The 6,638-nt window shown below is 43.8% G+C and overlaps 1 long non-coding RNA gene across 3 annotated transcripts in view; it reads left to right on the plus strand.

Annotated features, from left to right (window-relative positions):
- LOC108448559 overlaps positions 1 to 4,975 on the plus strand; it is a 25,157-nt gene extending 20,182 nt beyond the window's left edge. For all 3 annotated transcript variants that reach the window (XR_001864490.1, XR_001864488.1, XR_001864492.1), the window contains 3 exons: positions 1,442 to 1,575; positions 4,008 to 4,110; positions 4,805 to 4,975. This is a non-coding gene — a long non-coding RNA (uncharacterized LOC108448559). The remainder of the gene's footprint in view (positions 1 to 1,441; positions 1,576 to 4,007; positions 4,111 to 4,804) is intronic.
- The last annotated feature ends 1,663 nt before the right edge of the window (positions 4,976 to 6,638 follow it).

The raw sequence follows: 6,638 nt of genomic DNA on the forward strand, positions 1-6,638 counted from the left end.
TGCGCCTGGCGGCGCGGGCGACCCACAGGCCGCCCCGCTGCCAGCACTCAGCCCTCTGTCCTCATTAGGGGCAGACTTGGGCCAACAAGGAGACATTTTATAGTCCAGTCAGAGAAGCAAAAAATACGACTGTGTGTTGGAATAGCCTGAGCCTCTTAAAATATTTTGTACACACCCTTCATGCCCCATTAGTACCATTGTTTTGTTCAGTCAGCATGTGGTACAGCCCTTCTTGTACTCTGCAAAACACATCAGTTTCCAAAATGTTGTTATACTCCGTGGTTTCCATTGTAATAAAAATATGCAAACAATTGCTATCCAAAGAAAACTAACTACAATTTAATTTTTAAATCCTTCTCCTTTCACTGATTCCACAGCTTTTCCTTGGTAGCATTCAAATTTCAGGGAGAAAGGAAAGCTGAAGACAGAAGTGTTTACAGAAAGGAGCATTTTTGCCTTTCCACAACTACAAAAGAAACATTTGTTGCCTCAGATAACTCCTAAACAAACTGCCGCTAAAACAATTAGTGTTATTTTTCTATTATCCTCCTATTCGAGAGTAAACAGCCATTTCATGAATATGTTAATTATCTTGTAGGTGCAGAAGATAAGTGGATGTTGTATCTTCACAAATGATGATAATGCTTCTATTGTATACAAAAATTTCCAACAATGATTTTTCTCAAGTATTTGGGGTCGGGTGGTTGCAGTTAAACTGCTCACAACTGGACCCTTTGCTTTGATAACGTAAAGATTTAGTAAAGATTGAACAGTTGAGTAAATGAAGATTTTTTTTTTCCCATTTTTTTTAAAGAAAAAGTGGGCAGATGAGCAATAAGAACCAAGTCCCTACAACAGCTGAGCTTTTAAATCGTGTTGTATTTCTGTATTAAGTTTTAAAGGCTAACAGAGAGGTTCTGGAGAGAAATCACTTGTGTAAGTACTGTAGGGTCGTATGTCTGTGTACTATTAAATACATGGTATTTTTAGAGGTAAAGTAATACAGTGTTATTCTATTTAAATTGGGCTGTCTGCAGGATAGAAATTATTTGTGAATTTTTCTGTCAGTAAAAAACTGCAGGTTACTAGATAGATATGTTTGTTTATGTTTTAAATCATCCAAATATTTATTTTAGTGAGAGTATGCTTATTTAGACTCCAGAGAAGCAGCAAAGTGCTGATTTTCCTTTTGGAGATGTGTACATGTGTACATTTAGGAAGAAAAATTCAATATTCTGCAAAGTTGAATGCACCATTGTGCAAGATAATTAAAATGTAAATTTAAGTATCTATGCCTGCTTTGTGATTTTTTTAATACTTTTAAGTTAGTTGTCTTTTAAAACATGTGGTCAGCTGTTGTATTCACATATGGTCAAATGATCAAAGTCTGAACTCCTCTCTAATTGTCCCCTGCTGCTTGTCTGCTCTGTCCATGATCAAGGCCTCAGCAGGTGATAAGAAAGGCATGAGAACAGGCTGGAAGGAGAATGAACTACTGAGGGGCCCAAGCTGAAAGAAATAAAGACTTCCAGTACATCACCCTGACAGTAAAGAACCAAGAAAAAGTGAAGTCTGGTTAGTTCTTATTTTTTCTTTCTTTCTTGCCCTTTTTTCCCCCTTGCTCACAAATCTGCATATATTTTTTTTAAAGGCAAAATGCAAATAGGGTAGTCTCTGTGTATTCTCAGCTCATATAAAAGACAGAACCAAACAGCCTTCTGCAGACATGTTTATTTACTTGTGAGGAGGAGGAAGCTGCTAAGTCACACAGTTTATAGTATTTCACATGTTTGTGGAAATCATTGCAATTCTTTTCACTTGTGCTTGTCATTGTTTGCCTGGAGTTCACTTTGCCAGATGGTGCTTTATTGTCACTGGTGTCCACACCTCGCTCTTGCATCACTTCAAGACCAAATGGTGTGAAGAGCTTTAATACTTAGAGGATTTAGTAAAAGTAAATCCACACTTTGTGGAAGGTTCATTCTCAGCTATTCAAGCAGGTCTAGCACTGATTCAGAGAGGGAGTAGCTGACCCCAGGAGTGAAGAAAGGATGAAATAAATGGATTGTCTTTGCCACTCCTGTTTGTCCCCTGCTCTCTTGCAGTCAAAACGCTGATGGAAAATTAAGGACCAATATTAGATTTAGAATAAAGAGTTAACAGTTAAATAAAGGAAGGTGCATTGTGAGATTCTCCCCTACTCCCCCCAGTCAGTGTAGAAAACAGTTGGCTGCATTTCTAAAGCTAAATTTCTTAGGCTTGCAGTAATGTATTTGTATGCATCATGTTTTTGGAATCACGTGAGGATTAATTTTTTACATGAATTTGCATGCAAATAGAGTACTCCCTTTTGGCTTCTGCAGAGTCGTTTCTTAATGTTTGCAAACACTGTCGCTCAGATGCAAGAAGTGCCATTGCCCCATTTTACAGATGAGGAGGCAGTGGCTGGCTGAGAAAGAAGTGAGTGCTGTTCAAACTGTCATTCAAACATGGGGGTTTTGGGCAGTCTATATTTCATTATTTAAAACAGGACGGAGTGCCTATTTCTCTAATTTTGCAGGTAGCTGAAGTCTGTTTGTCCAAATGGCTACAGCAATAAGACTGGACAGAGGGAGTGTGTGTCTCTGCATGGATAGGGAGTATTTTAGCAGGAGGCAGGTGTAAGAGGATTTAGAGGATATTACAGAAAAACCCTTGTGGTGATCAGGCTATTATATGACTGCTGTAAAACAGGCAAACAGGTTAGTGGGTATAACCACAAGGAAAGAGCACACATCACAACTGCAGTCCCTGCACGGAGGCAGAGCTGTGTTCAGTGCAGTAAGTTTTTTTCTGGGGTCAGCTCCAGGAAGTTCTCCTTGTGGGCCATGTGGGTTTCAGGAAGGATGTTTCTTGGAGTGGGTTTGTGGTAGAAGGGGAGATCTCATAACACTGATGCACAAGGGTGGTGGAGAAAGAGGATTATGATCATGTCTCTGCACGGGGCCAAGGGTGAGAGAGACTTGAAACAAAGGGTTTGGAACATTTTCACCGTGCAGATTTGTGGGCGGGAGGACCCCAGTCCTGCTGGGGGCTCTGCTGAATAGTGTCTGCCTCAGCAGTGACCCACAGAAGGGAAGTGCCCCATGGAAATCGTGGCACTTTCCTTCCCTCCCTCCTGTGTTCCCTTCTGGGTATGAGCTGGTTCCACTTGGTCATGCTCAAGTGACTTCCTGAGCTGGGGTCGGTGGAAGTGCATGGCTGGGGAGGCCAAGTGCCCCCCACAAGCTGTGTCTAACATAAGAATGGCAGAGCTGCTTGCTCTGAGTGCAGTCAGCAGAGAGGCTGCCAAGCGAGGGCACAGCAGCAGGGTGTATAAATGAGCTCGAGAGACAGCCAGAGGTGTTAGGAGTGGTTGGGTGGCGAGGTAGAAGGATGTGGTGACAGATGAGAGACAGGGAGAAACAGAGCAGGGAGGGTTGTTAGGCACAGTGGTCGTTTTCTACTGCTAATTCTCTCTAGGAAAGCTGGGGCACAACAAATGCAGGGAGCTGTAGTCCTTGCGCTTCGTTTGCACATTCAGGCTCTGCTTTTTATAAAATGAGTGGTGCCAGGCTATCAGCCTACCCAGGTTCCTCTCACTCACCCAACCCATGACCAGTGTAAATGGAATCTGGAAGCATAATGCTGCATTTCTTGCTGCTTGCTTCACAGCTCACAGTGACTGGAGCCCAGACGTGGCTGCTGCATTTCTTCTGTTCCACCTTTATTACTGCTGAGTAACTGCAGCTTCTTATCTGGGGTATGAACGATGGAAGATTTTGTTTTTATGGGGAATTGTTAAATTCACTCTATTTCTCTGCAGCATTTCTACCATATACATTCAGCTCACTGTTAAATATCCCTGCCCAGTGAAGGCTGTGTGATACTGTTTGGTCTGTGAGCTGTATGTAGGGATCTGAGGAGGGGTTTGTAGCTGGAACAGTTAGTTCCTACTTGGTGAGTTTGGGCTTTTCTCTTGACTCCAGGTGCTTCTGTCTCATGCCCTTTTGAGCATGATTTCAGAGAAGGAGGGATGTGCACACAGCTGCCTTGCCATTGTGCTGGTGTCCAAGACAATTTGTACAGCAGGTATGACTTAACAGACCTGAGTATTGGGAATTCACCCTTGCCTGCTTAGGGTATCTCACACATCCTGTGTACTGCTAAATCTATCCCCCTGTGAGGTGCTGCTGGCTGAGGGGTGATATACAACCCTTCTGTCAGGATTTGCCATGCCCTAATGGCCTTCCTGTAAATATTTATTGTCCAGAACATCTAGAAGTAGGAAATATCTACTGTGATGGTGGACACACAATGGAAACAGAGGCAGCCAAATTTAACCAGCTTACACATTTTATCTTCTGCCATTTGGTCCTCTGTTTCCTTCAGAATAAAACTGGAAGTGTCCAAGGAGAGCTGTTGAGAGTCACCTTTGCACCTGGAACATTCTAAGCTGGTGTGGCCTGTCTACCTTCAACACTCTTGAGATGTTTATTTTTCATAGAGAATTCCCAGCCTTGTCTGTTGACATTAATGGGAAGGTAGAAGTGAATTCTGTTTCTTGAATGGTAGTTTTTGTTGAACAAGTCGATTTTTATGTATACAACAATAGCATTCAGCAATAAATTGAATTCCAAGATTGGGAATGTTGAGAAGCAATGAATAGAAATGCTTTTTTATGTAACACTGCATTAACTTTGCAGATATTAATGGTTCAGTGAGGAGTTACTGGTCATAGTAACTGTGAATAAACTCACATATTCTTGTTTTCATATTGGTTCAGGTTCCTTTCCTGGCAGAAGCTGGTCATTCTGCGAGCCCATGGATCTTGAGCAGAGAGCTCTCCATATCTGCTGCTGATCGTGTCATGCTGTTTTCTTGGAAAATGCATTTGGATGCTATTTTCTAGAATAAACAAGTTAAAGTGGTCAACAAATAAAATAGATTCCTCCCACTTCTCTCCTTCCCCCATGTGCTCGTAATAAGTGGCTGAGGTGAAAAAAAAAAAAGCTAAGTGGTTGATTCTCCCTCCTGCAAATGGTCAAGAAAATTACAGAGCCGACAAAATAAATGTTCAGGTTTAATAGTCCACAAGCCCAAGGAATTCTGCACAGTACTCCCTGGGCTCTGGGTAGGTGTTTAATCTCTGAAGCTCTATACAGAGGAGGCATGTTGAAAACAAGAAGTTTTTGGTGGGGTCACATGCTTCAGGAGGTTTGGGATCAACAGGAGGTCTGTGGTTTGCTTGCTCTCACAGCAGTTTTGGGCAGTAGCTCTGACCAGTGGCTTTGGTGGGAGGGGGTGAGATGCTCCTGAGGCTGGTTTTATGCTGCTTTATGGGGAGCTGAAGGGGGCAGGTCCCAGCTCTCCTTCCTTGGCATCCTTGTGTAGGAAGGAGAATTTGGTTTATTACTTTGCCAGCCTGTTGTGAGAACTCTCTGCAACGACAGATTTTTGAGGAAGCACGCTTGGGCTAAGCAGGGCAGGCCCTGTGTGCCATGGGATTTATTTCATGTGGGATGTGATCCTGTAAGAGGCTCCTCCTGGCTGGACTTGACAGTGTGAGCCCACCCTGTCCCTGCATGGTGCCTCCAATTGACCACAAAGAAAGGGTAGTCTCTGCTTTGGATGGGATTGTAAGGCAGAGGAAAGCAGGAGGCTTTAGCAGAGACTGCCTGTGAGGATTTTGGCTGGTGGAGGGAGAAAGGACCTTTCTCTGCACTGTGGGTCAGGTGGCGGGGTAATGAGGACACCAGCCGTGATGTGCAGAAATGCCGCCTGTCAGAATGATTCCTCTGCAAATCTACTTAAAAATAATTTCCTGTGTGCCACCCTGAAATTCATCTGGCAATTAAATGATAAGGTTAATATGTTACATGCATGGAGGCCAGAAAATTTGGAGGTAGTGTTGCCATAGCAACTGTATCTCTGCCCTCCTGGGCATAGTCATCCCAGTGGGGTCAGCCAGGGCACAGTGCTGGGGGTGGGAAATGCCACCAGCATGGTAGCAAAGGGGTGGGAAAAGTCATAAAAATGTAAAAATAAACCCAACTCTTTCATCTTGTTCTGTGCTGTCGGTGGAAGAGCAGTAAAAGGTGAAGCTCCTCTCCATTATGTGTGTCAGAGGGAGCCCTGCAGTGCTCGCCTCGGGATGTGCCAGGGAGCCTGTGCCTCCAGGAGGGCAGGGCTCACTGCTGGGTTCAGCCTCGACAGCCTTCAGCTGCTCTCTGTTCTCTGGGGATGCTGTATTAAGCAGGAAAAGATGTCTTCAGTACAATTCCAGGATCCTCCTTTGGCTCCTACAGCTAAAATCCTAGTGCATAAAGAAGACACCTGCTCAAAAGAATATATACTCAGTCAAATATACTCAAATAATACCATACCTTGAAGGGAACCCAGAAGGGTTCTCTTGCTCTTCCACAAATTTTGAAGCCATTTAATTTAAGAACTACAGAGTGTTTGCTTTTGTGCACATGTGTGTTTGTAAGCACTTCCATTGGTGCCAAGTGGCTGTGCATCCCTTCGGGAGGTGGCAGCTGAAGCTCTGCTCTGTCCCTTGGGCCTGTGACCAGGAGCAGTAGAGTGCCATCACCCCTGGGGACCATGAGTCCTCCTTC

This window comes from Corvus brachyrhynchos, unplaced genomic scaffold, assembly GCF_000691975.1.
Source record: "Corvus brachyrhynchos isolate BGI_N302 unplaced genomic scaffold, ASM69197v1 scaffold220, whole genome shotgun sequence".
Classification (NCBI taxonomy): Eukaryota; Metazoa; Chordata; class Aves; order Passeriformes; family Corvidae; genus Corvus; species Corvus brachyrhynchos.